Raw genomic sequence first — 13,783 nt, 5'->3', positions numbered from 1 at the left:
CCCCCTGCAGCTGCAGAGCGAGACAGGAGAGTTTGTTTTTGTGAATGAGCAGTTGTAGCGCGAGGTGTCTGTTACTTGGTGACGGTGAGGCTCCCCGGCCCCGCCCATCCCCCTGAGCTGACGTCACGCGGGGGTGAAGGCGGTTGGGAGGAGAAGTCGCTCGAGCGGGGAAGGGGCGGCCGTTAGGAAAATGGCGCCGTGCGGCCCCGGGGCAGACACCCGTCACTGGGCACCGCCGCCTTCCTGGTGCAGCTGCTGTGTCACGGCCACACCGCCCGGCTGTACAGCAGGCAGGAGCCGGTGACCATTCTGGAGGCGGATGGGGTTAAGGGCCTGTTTGGGAACCCGTCGGCCGCCTGGGTGGTGGAGTTCTACTGGTCGTGGGGCGGCCCCTGTGTCAACTCTGGGGCCACCTGGAAGGTACTGGGCCCGGGAGGTGAAAGGTGAGGCAGGTTGGGGGGGGGACGGAGGGGAAGGAATGTGGGGCCTGTCCTGTCATAGTCACATTTTACACTCACTTTACATCTGCTTTTACTGGAGCTTGTGCTGTTTACTCTTGCTGTTACTTGTGCAATTCCCTCTGGTAGTGTGGAGATACTAGTGAAGGAGATTATGCACCAGCATGTATATGTTATTCAGTCATTGAAGGGGCAGGACCTGTTGAGAATGGTTAGTAAAGCATGTGGTGTACGTAGCCTTGTTAACAAGGACATACAGTAGTTTGTAATTTGTCAAAGTATGCTTCTCATAGTACAGACCCTTTGGTCCAACCTGTCCATGCTGACCAGATATCCAAAATTAGTGTTGACAGTGTAGTGCTGGAAAAACACAGCAGCTTAGGCAGCATCCAAGGAACAGGAGAATCGATGTTTCGGGCATAAACCCTTCATCAGGCGGGCGTATGCCCGAAAGGAATCAAAAGATTCCTAATGAAGTGCTTATGCCCGAAACGTCGATTCTCCTGTTCCTCGGGTGCTGCCTGACCTGCTGTGCTTTTACAGCACTACACTCTCTCTCCTCTGATCTCCAGCATCTGCAGTCCTCACTTTCTCCGAGTTGATTTCAACATTACTGCGAAGACTCTTCCATGGATGCCTACCTGGAAGAAGTTCTCCTCCTCTGTCTACAAAGATCTGAGAGTCCCTCACTCACTGTACCCCCCAAGTCCTCTCCTCTGCCCAGAATTACTTCAGCCATGTCCTCAAGCAATTTGACTACCACAGCCATATCTCCTTTCTCATTGCTTGGCTACGGAACCATCTGATCCCACATGGACTCCGGACCACATTCAGACCAACCCAGTTTGGACCTGAACAGGATACCCAGTACACACTACAAATCCGAAACCTTCAACAACGATTTTCTTTCTGGATCCTCCACTCCACACTATCAGCCATCTACTTTACCTGCAGTCAGTCCTGCTCAAGCTCAGCCTCACTTTTTCCAGAACTGCAACCAAGATTCAACATCCTCAGAAAAGATTCCTGTTGAAGGGCTTATGCCCAAAATGTCAATTCTCCTGCTCCTCGGATGCTGCCTGACCTGCTGTGCTTTTCCAACACTCTCAACTCTGATCTCCAGCATCTGCAGTCCTCACTTTCTCCGAGATATCCTAAATTAATCTAGCCCCATTTGCCAGCACTTGGCTCATATCCCTCTAAACTCTTCCTATTCATATACCCATCCAGATACCTTTTAAATGTTGAAATTGAACCAGCCTCCACCACTTCCTCTGGCAGCTCCTTCCATACACGCACCACACTCTGCATGGAAACGTTGCCCCTTAGGTGCCTTTTATATCTTTCCGCTCTCAACCTAAACCTATGCCCTCTAGTTCTGAACTTTACTGCTACACTGGGGAAACTGGGGAAAACACAAAGAGCTTGAGCAGCCAGACAAAATGCCAAAACAATAAAATGTCAAGCCATGTGGGAAAAAAAAGTGGCTCTTCCCTTTTTTTCTCCTCTCGGTATTTGGACACTTAAAATCTGTCAGTAACACTAGTATCACCACAGAGCATATTGCAGGGCGTGTGTTCAGTGGTGTCACCAAAACATTGGGCATGTTCCTTGCTGTCGGCAGAAAAGGCGGAAGATCTTCTTTTGATGGACCGATAAGGAGCACTGGAGAACCTGAAGGTGACTTGTCCTCTTGCCAATCAGAGCTCCCCTTCTGTCTGAAAGCAGAAGCTGGACCATGACCTTCTGGAGCTGCTGCTGCTCCACTCTCTCAGAATGAAGATTGAGCTTCAGCCCAGACTGCAACTTCCTTCCTCTTTGTCTAACATCTGTGAGTACAACACTCTTTTCTCACCCCTTTTTCTATTTATTTTTCATTCTAGGGTTTAATTGTTGACTTGCAGCAACTGAAAGGAGAGGGAACAAATCCAGGGAGGGGGCAGACTCTGGAAATGTTGGTACAGGTCTGTGTCTCAATTGGCAAAATAGACCGGCAGGAGGCTGGAACAATGTAGCAAGCCAGGCAGCATCAGGAGGTGGAGAAGTTGACGTTTCAGGTGTAACCCTTGTTCCAGACTGAGGATGGGTGTAGGGGAAGATGCAGAACTAGGGTGTGCTGGGGGCAGGGTGGTGATTTGGAGACAGGTAGAGGGTACAACCTGGCTGATAAGTGGGTGGAAGGAATCTGGTTGGTGGCAAGGAAGAGTGGAATGGGAGGGACTGGGAAGTGAGTTGGTGATGGAAAGGGAGGTTATTTGAAATTGGAAAACGCAGTGTTGAGGCCTCCAGGCTGTTGGCTGCCCAGGCAGAAGATGAGGTGTTCCTTTAATTTACGGTTTGGTTCATTGTGGAAATGCAGGAGACCCAAGGTGATTATATCAGAAAGGGAGTGGGAAGGGGAATTAAAATGGGTGGTGACTGGGAGGTCCATTCGGACTCTGCGGCTTCAGCTGTGGACCATTCCCCAAGTTTACGTTTCGTCTCCCCGATGTAGAGAAGACCATAATTGGCAAACACATGGCAAATACAGTACCGCAATTTGAAGTTATTGCCTTTGCTGTGAAAAAAAAACAGAACGAAGGTGCATTGTTTAAATGGTGATATATTGGGATGTGGAGAAGGTGAGGTCTGCAGATACTGGAGATCAGAGTTGAAAAGTATGGTGCTGGAAAAGCGCAGCAGGTCAGGCAGCATCCAAGGATTAGGACAGTCCACGTTTTGGGCATGAGCCCTTCATCAGAAATGATATATGGATGTACAAAGGGGGCTCAGTGTCTAGTAAATGCCAGTTGTCAGACAGGTGCAGCAAGCAATGAGCAAAGCAAGTGGTATATTAGCAAGAGGAATTGAGTTCAGAATTGGGGATGTCTTCCTGCAGTTAGGGGCTCATTGAATATATTCAACGCTAGGTTCACCTGATCTTTGAAAAACAAAGAAGTGGATGTTTATGGGGGAAAGCAGAAAATGGTTTTAAGATCAGTACAGAACAGTTAGAGTCATACAACACAGAAACAGACCCTTCAGTCCAACTACTCCATGCTGACTATGTACTAAAACTAAACTAGTCTCACCTAGATTGGCCTATATCCCTCAGAACCTTTCCTATTCATGTACTTATCCAAATGCCTTTTAAACGTTGTAACTGTACCTGCATCCACTTTCTCTGGACATTCATTCCACACAAACCACTCTTTTAAAAAAAAATCATGCCCCTCATAACTTTTTAACCTTTGTCCTCTCACCTTCAAAATTTGCTCTCTAATCTTGAAACCCCCACCCAAGGGAAAGGACCCCTGCCTTTCATCTCATCTATCCCCTTCATTATTTTGTAAACCTCAGTAAGGTCACTTCTCAATCTCCTGTGGTCCAGTGAAAACTAGTGTGGTGCTGGAAAAATACAGCAGGTCAGGCAACATCCGAGCAGCAGGAAAATCAACGTTTTGGGCATAAGCTCTGATGAAGAACATATCCCGAACCGTCGATTTTCCTGCTTTTCAGATGCTGCCTGACCTGTGCTTTTCTAGCACCGCACTCTCGACTCTGATCTCCAGCATCTGAAGCCCTCACTTACTTCCAGTGAAAACGTCTCAGCCTATCCACCGAGATGGAGGTAGATTCATATCCAGTTCTGATCTGTTCAATGCTGGTCCAAGCTCGAAAGACCAAATGGCCTACTCCTGCTCCCAATTCTGACACTGTGTTCAGGACATCAACAGACCACGAGACATAGGAGCAGAAATAATGCTATTCTGCCCATCAGCTCTGCTCCATCATGGCTGATGAGTTTCTCAAACTCATTCTTCCACTTTCTCCCTGTAACGCTGAAGCCCCTTGATACTCAAGAACCGATCTGTCTCCGTCTTAAATTTTCTCAGTGACTTGTCCTCCACAGCCTTTTGTGGCAATGAATTCCATAGATTCACTGCTCTCTGGCTGATGAAGTTTCTCCTTGCCTCTATTCTGAAAGGTTTTCCCGTTACTCAAAGACTGTGCCATCGAGTCCTAGTCTCTCCTATCAGTGGAAACATCTTCCCAATGTTCACTCTGGCCAGGCTGTTCAGTATTCTGTATGTTTCAATTAGATCCCCCTGAGTGTGGACCTGTTCATCGGAATGATCCAGACCCTTCAGAATGAGGTTCAGCAAAGTAAAAATGGAGGGAGAGTGTGTGGGATGGAGATTTTCAGCTTTTCAGGAATAAGAGAGGAAAGAGAGTTCACTATGAATTATAATTTATCGGATAGGCCAATGGGCCAAGGAATGGTAGATGGAGTTTAATTTAGAGAAATGTGAGGTGTTGCATTTTGGAAAGGCATTTTGAAGACAAAGACAGGGGAATATATTACGGGGAACAAAGAAATGGCAGAAGAATTAAATGGGTACTTCAGGTCGGTGTTCACTGGGGAAGACACACGCAATCTCCCTGAGGTAACAGTGGCTGAAGGACCTGAACTTAAGGGAATTTATATTTGCCAGGAATTGGTGTTGGAGAGACGGTTAGGTCCGAAGGTTGATAAGTCTCCGGGGCCTGATGGTCTACATCCCAGGGTACTGAAGGAGGTGGCTCGGGGAATCGTGGATGCGTTGGTGATTGTTTTCCAGAGTTCGATAGATTCAGGATCAGCTCCTGAGGATTGAAGGGTGGCTAATGTTATTCCACTTTAAGAAAGGCGGGAGAGAGAAAGCAGGAAATTATAGACCAGTTAGTCTGACCTCAGTGGTGGGAAAGATGCTGGAGTCTATTATAAAGGATGAAATTACTGCACATCTGGATAGTAGTAACAGGATAGGACAGAGTCATAATGGATTTATGAAGGGGAAGTCATGCTTGACTAAACTTCTGGAATTTTTTGAGGATGTAACTCTGAAGATGGAGGAGGGAGATCCAATAGATGTCGTGTACCTGGACTTTCAGAAAGCTTTTGATAAAGTCCCGCAGAGGAGGTTAGTGAGTAAAATTAGGGCGCATGGTATTGGGGGCAAAGTACTAGATTGGATTGAAAATTGGTTGGCTGATAGGAAACAAAGGGTAGTGATAAACTGCTCCATTTCGGAATGGCAGGCAGTGACCAGTGGGGTACCGCAGGGATCCATGCTGGGACCGCAGCTTTTTATAATATATGGTAATGATATAGAAGATGGTATCAGCAATAACATTAGCAAATTTGTTGATGATACAAAGCTGGGTGGCAGGGTGAAATGTGATGAGGATGTTAGGAGATTACAGGGTGACCTGGACAAGTTAGGTGAGTGGGCAGATGCATGGCAGATGCAGTTTAATGTGGATAAATGTATGGTTATCCACTTTGGTGGCAAGAACAGGAAGGCAGATTACTACCTCAATGGAATTAATTTAGGTAAAGGGGCAGTGCAGAGAGATTTGGGTGTTCTTGCACACCAGTCAATGAAGGCAAGCATGCAGGTACAGCAGGTAGTGAAGAAGGCTAATAGCATGCTGGCCTTCATAACGAGGGATTGAGTATAGAAGCAAAGAGGTGCTTCTGCAGCTGTACAGGGCCCTGGTGAGACCACACCTGGAGTACTGTGTGCAGTTCTGGTCTCCAAATTTGAGGAAAGACATTCTGGCTATTGAGGGAGTGCAGCGTAGGTTCACGAGGTCAATTCCTGGAATGGCGGGATTACCTCACACTGAAAGACTGAATCGACTGGGCTTGTATACCCTTGAATTTAGAAGACTAAGAGGGGATCTGATTGAGACGTATAAGATTATGAAAGGATTGGACACTCTGGCAGCAGGAAACATGTTTCCGCTGATGGCTGAGTGCTGAACCAGAGGACACAGCTTAAAAATACAGGGTAGACCATTTAGGACAGAGATGAAGAGAAACCTCTTCACCCAGAGAGTGGTGGCTGTGTGGAATGCTCTGCCCCAGAGGGCAGTGGAGGCCCAGTCTCTGGATTCATTTAAGAAAGAATTGGATAGAGCTCTCAAAGATAGTGGAATCAAGGGTTATGGAGATAAGGCAGGAAGAGGATACTGATTAGGAATGATCAGCCATGATCATATTGAATGGCGGTGCAGGCTCGAAGGGCTGAGTGGCCTACTCCTGCACCTATTGTCTAAGGCAAATTGGGACAGGACTTATACACTAAATGGTCAGGTCCTGGGGAGTGTTCCTGAACCAAGAGACAGGGAGTGTAGGTTCCTTTCCTTGAAAGTGGAATCACAAGTAGAGATGGTAATGAAGAAAGTGTTTGCTTTCCTTTATTGGTCAGTGAATTGAGTATAGGAGTAGGGAGGTATGCGGATGTACCTACTAGAGAAGATGCAAACCTTGACTTACTCTTGGGAAATAAGACAGGGCAGGTGACTGGGGTGTCAGTGGGAGACCACTTTGGAACCAGTGACCATAATTCTATTAGATTTAAAATAATAATGGAAAAGGATTGACCAGATTATAAATTGGAGAAAGGCCAATTGTGACGGTATTAGGCAAGAACTTTTGAAAGCTGATTGGAGACAGATGTTCGCAGGTAAAAGGACGGCTGGAAAATGGGAAGCCTTCAGAAATGAGATGATGAGAATCCAGAGAGAGTATATTCCTGTTAGGGTGAAAGGAAGGGCTGGTAGGTATAAGGAATGCTGGATGATGAAAGAAATTGAGGGATTGGTTAAGAAAAAGGAAGCATATGTTGTATATAGTGAATCCTTAGAGTATAAAGGAAGTAGAAGTATACTTAAGAGGGAAATCAGGAGGGCAAAAAGTGGACATGAGATAGCTTTGGCAAGTAGAATTAAGGAGAGTATTTACTGTGGAAAAGGATATGGAAGATATATATTATAGGGAAATAGATGGTGACATCTTGTAAAATGTCCATATTACAGAGGAGGAAATGCTGCATCTCTTGAAACCACCTAAAAGTGGATAAATTCCCAGGACCTGATCAGGTGTACCCTAGAACTCTGTGGGAAGCTAGAGAAGTGATTGCTGGGCCTCTTGCTGCGATATTTGTATCATTGATAGTCAACAGGAGAGGTGCTGGAAGACTGGAGGTTGGCTAACGTGTTGCCACTGTTTAAGAAGGGTGGTAAGGACAAGCCAACAAACTAGAGACCAGTGAGCCTAACATAAGTGGTGGGCAAGTTGTTGGAGGGAATCCTGAGGGACAGGATGAACATGTATTTGGAAAGGCAACGACTGATTAGGGACAGTCAGATTGAGTTTTTTGAGGAAGTAACAAAGAGGATTGATGAGGGAAGAGTGGTAGATGTGTTGTATATGGACTTCAGTAAGGCGTTCGACAAGGTTGCCCATGGGAGACTGATTAGCAAGGTTAGATCTCACGGAATACAGGGAGAACTAGCCATTTGGATACAGAACTGGCTCAAAAGGTAGAAGACGGAGGGTGGTGGTGGAGGATTGTTTTTCAGACTGGAGGCCTGTGACCAGTGGAGTGTCACAAGGATCAGTGCTGGGTCCTCTACTTTTTGTCATTTACATAAATGATTTTGGATGTAAGCATAAGAGGAACAGTTAGTAACTTTGCAGATGACACCAAAATTGGAGGTGTAGTGGACAGTGAAGAGGGTTACCTCAGATTTCAACAGGATCTTGACCAGATGGGCCAATGGGCTGAGAAGTGGCAGATGTAGTTTAATTCAGATAAAAGTGAGGTGCCGCATTTTGGGAAAGCAAATCTTAGCAGGACTTATACACTTCATGGTAAGGATCAACTAGGCAAAAATGTGGACTGCAGATGCTGGAAACCAGAGTTTCGATCAGAGTGGTGCTGGAAAAGCACAGCAAATCAGGCTGCATCCGAGGAGCAGGAAAATCGATGTTTCAGACAAAAGCCCTTCGTCAGGAATAAAGCTCTCTTCCTGATGAAGAGCTTTTGTCCGAAACGTTGATTTTTCCTGTTCCTCAGATGCTACCTGACCTGCTGTGCTTTTCCAGTGCCACTCTGATCTAAACACTTAATGGTAAGGTCCTAGGGAGTGTTGCTGAACAAAGAGACCTCGGAGTGCAGGTTCATAGCTCCTTGAAAGTGGAGTTGCAGGTAGATAGGATAGTGAAGAAGGCGTTTGGTAGCTTTTCCTTTATTGGTCAGAGTATTGAGTACAGGAGGTGGGAGGTCATGTTGCGGTTGTACAGGACATTGGTTGGAATATTGTGTGCAGTTCTGGTCTCCTTCCTATCAGGACGATGTTGTGAAACTTGAAAGGGTTCAAAAAAGATTTACAAGCATGTTGCCAGAGTTTGAGCTATGGGAGAGGCTGAACAGGCTGGGGCTGTTTTCCCTGGAGAATTGGAGGTTGACGAGTGACGTTAGAGGTTTACAAAATTATGAGCGGCATGGATAGGGTAAATAGACTAAGTCTTTTCCCTGGTGTCGGGGAGTCCAAAACTAGAGGGCATTCCTTTTGGGTGAGAGGGGAAAGATATAAAAGAGACCTAAGGGGCAACCTTTTCACGCAGAGGGTGGTCCGTGTATGGAATGAACTGCCAGAGGAAGTGGTGGAGGCTGATATAATTGTAACATTTAAAAGGCATTTGGATGAATAGGAAGGGTTTGGAGGGATATGGGCTGGGTGCTGGTAGGTGGGACTCGATTGTGTTGGGATATCTGGACGGGTTGGACTGAAGGGTCTGTTTCCATGCTGTACATCTCTATGACTCTTATGATAATTGGTAAACAAGTTAAGTCATAAAGGTTAGGTCATCTTTATCTTGAGATACAAAGGACTTGCAGCTTGCAGAGTGTGGTTAGTACTTTCTCATTGGTCTACTTCTGCATTCTAGTGGTTTTAGTCGTTAGTTGTTTATACAGCTATAGACACGAGCAGCAGCTCGTCACGTAGCAATGCAGAAGCCATCTTGTGCAGCTCCTTCAGCCATTTTATCCTACCTTCCAGAGGCCCCATATCCTCACACTCTCCCTCCATTCTCACTTTGTTGAACCTAATCCCTGCTGGACCTCATCCTGAAGGGTCTGGTTCTTGCTGATTAACAGGTGTCACAAAGCTAGTACCATTCTTTCCTAAAAGATGTCCCTTGACTCAAGGAGACGGTGTCTTTGACTTTTTTCCCAGAGGGGTAATAAACTGGGTCAATCTCCGATCAGTCTGGTTTGGTACAGAGACGAAAAGGATTTTAAGAGGCCTTTTGTTTATATGTAAACTGATGAGATTTCAGGCCAACGTGGTCATATTTTAGAAGTTACCTGTATAAAAAAGGGGGCATAGTCAGCTCTGGAACTGGTTGGAAGTTCAACAGGGAGCTTTTCTTTTCTGCCTCTCAACTTCAATCTGTAGGTATGTGTTCTATTTTTACTGGTTTTCAAATTGAGTTTGCTTATTGGGACTGTTGTTTATATTCGAACAGCATAATTAAGTCTAGTTGGATAGGTTGAGTTCTGTAGGGGTTCTTTATTCTGATCTTTGTGTTTAATTGTGTAAGTTTGTGAATAATTATTGTCTGTTTTAAAATCTAGTAATCAACCAAGCTAACTTCAGTTAATTTTTACTGTACACTTAGCGAAACAAATTTCAAAGCTATGGTGTGGGGCTGGCTACTTAAGATTGTTTTGCATGGTCCGGTTTAGTCCATAACACAGGCCCCCACACAGGGGTGATCTAATTGAAACATACCGAACACTGAATGGCCTGGGCAGAGTGGACATTGGGAAGATGTTTCCACTGACAGAAGAGACTAGAAACCGAGGCCACAGCCTTCGAGTAAAGGGAAGACCTTTTAGAACAGAGATAAGGAGGAACCTTTCAACCAGAGAGTGGCGAATCTATTGAATTCATTGCCACAGAAGGCTGTGCAGGCCAGGTCACTGAGGATATTTAAGACTGAGATAGATAGGCTCTTGAGTATCAAGGGGATCGAGAGTTACGGGGAGAAAGTGGGAGAATGGAATTGAGAAACTTATCAGCCATGATTGAATGGTATGAAGATACCTGATGGGCTGAATAGCCTAATTTTGTGCTCCAATGTTTTATGGTCTCTTGCTGTCCTTAGACTCATGAGGGTGAGAATTGGGAGCAGAAGTAGGGCATGTGGTCTTTCGGGCATGCACCAGCATTGAACAGATCATAACTGGATATGAATATATCTACATCTAGGTGGATATGCTGGGACATTTTTCACTGCAGCACAAGAAATTGAGAGGTGACCTTAGTTTATAAAGTCAAGAAGGGGGTATTGATGAGGTGCATGGCAGATGCTGTTTCCTTCGGGTGGGGGTTTCAAGATTAGGGAGTACATTTTTAAGGTGAGGAGAAAGATTTTAAAAAAAGACATGAAGAGCACCTTTTTTCTTTTGGTTTACACGTGGAATCGCCCTTTTTCAATGTCCTGAGGAAATGGTGGATGCAGGAACTGTCAACATTTAAAAGATATTTGGATAAGTACATTCACAGGAAAGGTTTGGAGGGATATAGGTCAAACTAGATGGGACTAGTTTAGTTTGTGAATGTAGTCAGCATCGACTAGTTGGACTGAAGGGTCTGTTTCTGTTCTGTATTACTTTGTAACTATTCTGTGCTGGTCTTAAAAACTTTTTTTTTTAAACTTTCCCCCATCACCATCCACTTTTCAAAAATCAGATGAACTCAGCCTTGAATATATTCAATGACCCTTCACAACTGCAGGAAGACATCCCCACTTCTGAACTCAACTCCTTGCTAATATATCACTTGCCTTGCTGATTGCTTGTTTCACCTATCTGACAATTGGCATTGACTAGTGTAGAAGGACGCTGAGCTGAAAATATGTTGCTGGAAAAGCGCAGCAGGTCAGGCAGCATCCAAGGAGCAGGAGAATCGCCGTTTCGGGCATGAGCCCTTCTTCAGGAATGAGGAGAGTGTGCCAAGCAGGCCAAGATAAAAGGTAAAGAGGAGGGACTTGGGGGAGGGGCATTAGAAATGCGATAGGTGGAAGGAGGTTAAGGTGAGGGTGATAGGCCGGGGTGGGGGTGGAGAGGTCAGGAAGAAGATTGCAGGTTAGGAAGGCGGTGCTGAGTTCGAGGGTTGGGACTGAGACAAGGTGGGGGGAGGGGAAATGAGGAAACTGGAGAAATCTTAGTTCATCCCTTGTGGTTGGAGGGTTCCTGGGCAGAAGCTGAGGCGCTTTTCCTCCAGCTGTCGTGTTGCTATGGTCTGGCGATGGAGGAGTCCAAGGACCTGCATGTCCTTGGTGGAGTGGGAGGGGGAGTTGAAGTGTTGAGCCACAGGGTGGTTGGTCCGGGTGTCCCAGAGGTGTTCTCTGAAACGTTCCGTAAGTAGGCGGCCTATAGAAGGCCTTTTGTACATCCACACATCATTCCTGATGAAGGGCTCATGTCTGAAATGTTGACTCTCCTGGTCCTTGGATACTGTCTGACTTACTGTGCTTTTCAAGCGCCACACTGACTCTTAATCTCTTGCATCTGTAGTCCTCACTTCCTTCACATCCCAATGTGTCACTTTTAACAATGCAATTCCTTTCTGCTTTTTTATTCCACAGTAAAGGCTATATTATCACATTGTGGTAATGCAATTGCCATGAGTTTGCCAACTGAGAACAGACCTGGACCAACGTTTCCGTAGTCCGTCCCCTCCCTGGATTCATTCCCTTTCCTTTCACTTGCTGTAAGTCAACAATTGAAGCCCAGAATGCAAAACAAGAAACGGAAAAGAGAGTGCTGTACCTCACAGATGTTGGACAGAGGAATGAAGTTGCAGTCTGGGGTGAAGCTCAACCATCGTTCATGGAGAAGAGTAGCAGCTTCCAAAGCTCATTGTCCAACTTCTGCATTCAGAGAATGGGAGAGCTCTGAATGGCAGGAGGTCCAGTCTCTTTCCAGTCCTCCAGGGCTCTCTATTGGTCCATCAAAAGAAGGTCACAAACCGTTTGTGCGGAAATCTAGGAGTATGCGCAGATTTTTGCTGACACCGAAGAGCATAAGCAGTCCGTTGCTGACTTTGTCACTCTTGTTCTACATAGTTGGAACCTATATCACAAGACTAGGAATACGCCATTCACCCATTACAGCCTGTACTCAACTGTGGCCCAACTGCGTATATTTCAAGGCAGGTTCAGAAAGGTGCCTGCAGCTTTTTAATAAAATTGAAGATGCTTTAATGATGTTTCTGAAGATATCATTTTAGCTATTCTTCATTTTAAAGATCAGCCATTTCTCATACACCCCCATCTCTCATATAGACTCATCAACATCCATTCTCTCTCTCTCTCTCTCTTCTTAGAAAGTCTTGATACAGCAATCAAAGGAGTCTTGAGGCACAAGAAAGAACAGGTACTGGGGGGGGAAAGGGAAAGAGAATGGCTGGGGGTCGAGAGAGAGAAAATGGACAGGGGTTGGGGGGGGGACAGGGAGAGAATGGACAGCGGGCAGTGATACCACAAACCCCACCTTTCCCAGGACCACAGCAGGCACTTCTCAATCTACATGTGGCCATGGCAGCAGAATCATATAATCCCTGCAGGCCATTCGCACCAAACTTCCAAACAGCATCCCACCAGACCAACTCACCTACCATATAGCTCTGCAGCTCCCCCTGGCTTACCCACCCTAAACTGCAGATTATTGGACTGTTGGTTGAAACCACAGCACCCAGAGGTAAACTATGCACAAAGTCCACACAGACAGTCCCCAGAGGCTGGAATCAAACCCAGGTCCCTGGTAATGAGAGGAAGCAGCACTAGCCATAGAGTCATTGTGCTGCCCATAGCTTTGGGGTTCTGCTTTGTCTTTGTAGCTTCTGATTGGCTGTGTCTTCCTGACATTGTTGGACCAGCCTCCCTTTCCCACTTCTCCAGCTGTGCACGTTGGTTCCTGAATCCTGATGCCATGATGCCTCCTGCTGCCAACTGCAGAGAACAGAAACGATCTGTCACTATTCTGTCCCTTACCACCACCTTCCCCACCCCCCCAACTTTGTTCTTCCTCCCACCACCCAGCCAGTTAGCTCCTCCCCCCTGCAGCCCTCTCTGATCCCCTTTACCTCTCACCCACCTGATCCTGTCCACTGACCCAATGAGAAGGCTCTGTCTGGAGATGAATGACTATCACCTGGAATAAAATGCTGGTTAATTTTCCCCCTGATGCGTATGCAGCCTGGCTTCCAGCTCCAACTCTGAGCCAAAGTCCTCCATCATGTGTTTGCTCTCATCCAGAGCCTCCCACCTTCTGCAAAGCAAAAGACAAGTCCCACCCTGCACTCTCCAACGAGTGTTGTGTAACTGCTCAATTGTTTTTAGTGGCCGAGCAGAGGCTGATGAAAGTTCGGAACCCATGAGGATAGTCTCGACAGGGACCTTGGGTGACCCCACTATATTATACACTCACACTCTCTCT

At 46.2% G+C, this 13,783-nt stretch overlaps 1 protein-coding gene and 1 long non-coding RNA gene across 2 annotated transcripts in view; one reads left to right on the top strand and one right to left on the bottom strand.

Moving 5' to 3' along the window:
• The window catches only part of LOC140460677 (uncharacterized), a 29,051-nt gene that overhangs the window by 11,267 nt on the left and 4,001 nt on the right, over window positions 1-13,783 (bottom strand). The window lies entirely within an intron of this gene.
• LOC140460680 (uncharacterized) lies at window positions 127-12,549 on the top strand. Its single transcript, XR_011954276.1, has 3 exons — window positions 127-443; window positions 2,083-2,289; window positions 11,932-12,549. It is a non-coding gene; the product is annotated as an uncharacterized lncRNA (long non-coding RNA).

Source organism: Chiloscyllium punctatum, chromosome 36 (assembly GCF_047496795.1).
Source record: "Chiloscyllium punctatum isolate Juve2018m chromosome 36, sChiPun1.3, whole genome shotgun sequence".
Classification (NCBI taxonomy): domain Eukaryota; kingdom Metazoa; phylum Chordata; class Chondrichthyes; order Orectolobiformes; family Hemiscylliidae; genus Chiloscyllium; species Chiloscyllium punctatum.
This window is presented reverse-complemented; position numbering and strand designations above follow the sequence as displayed.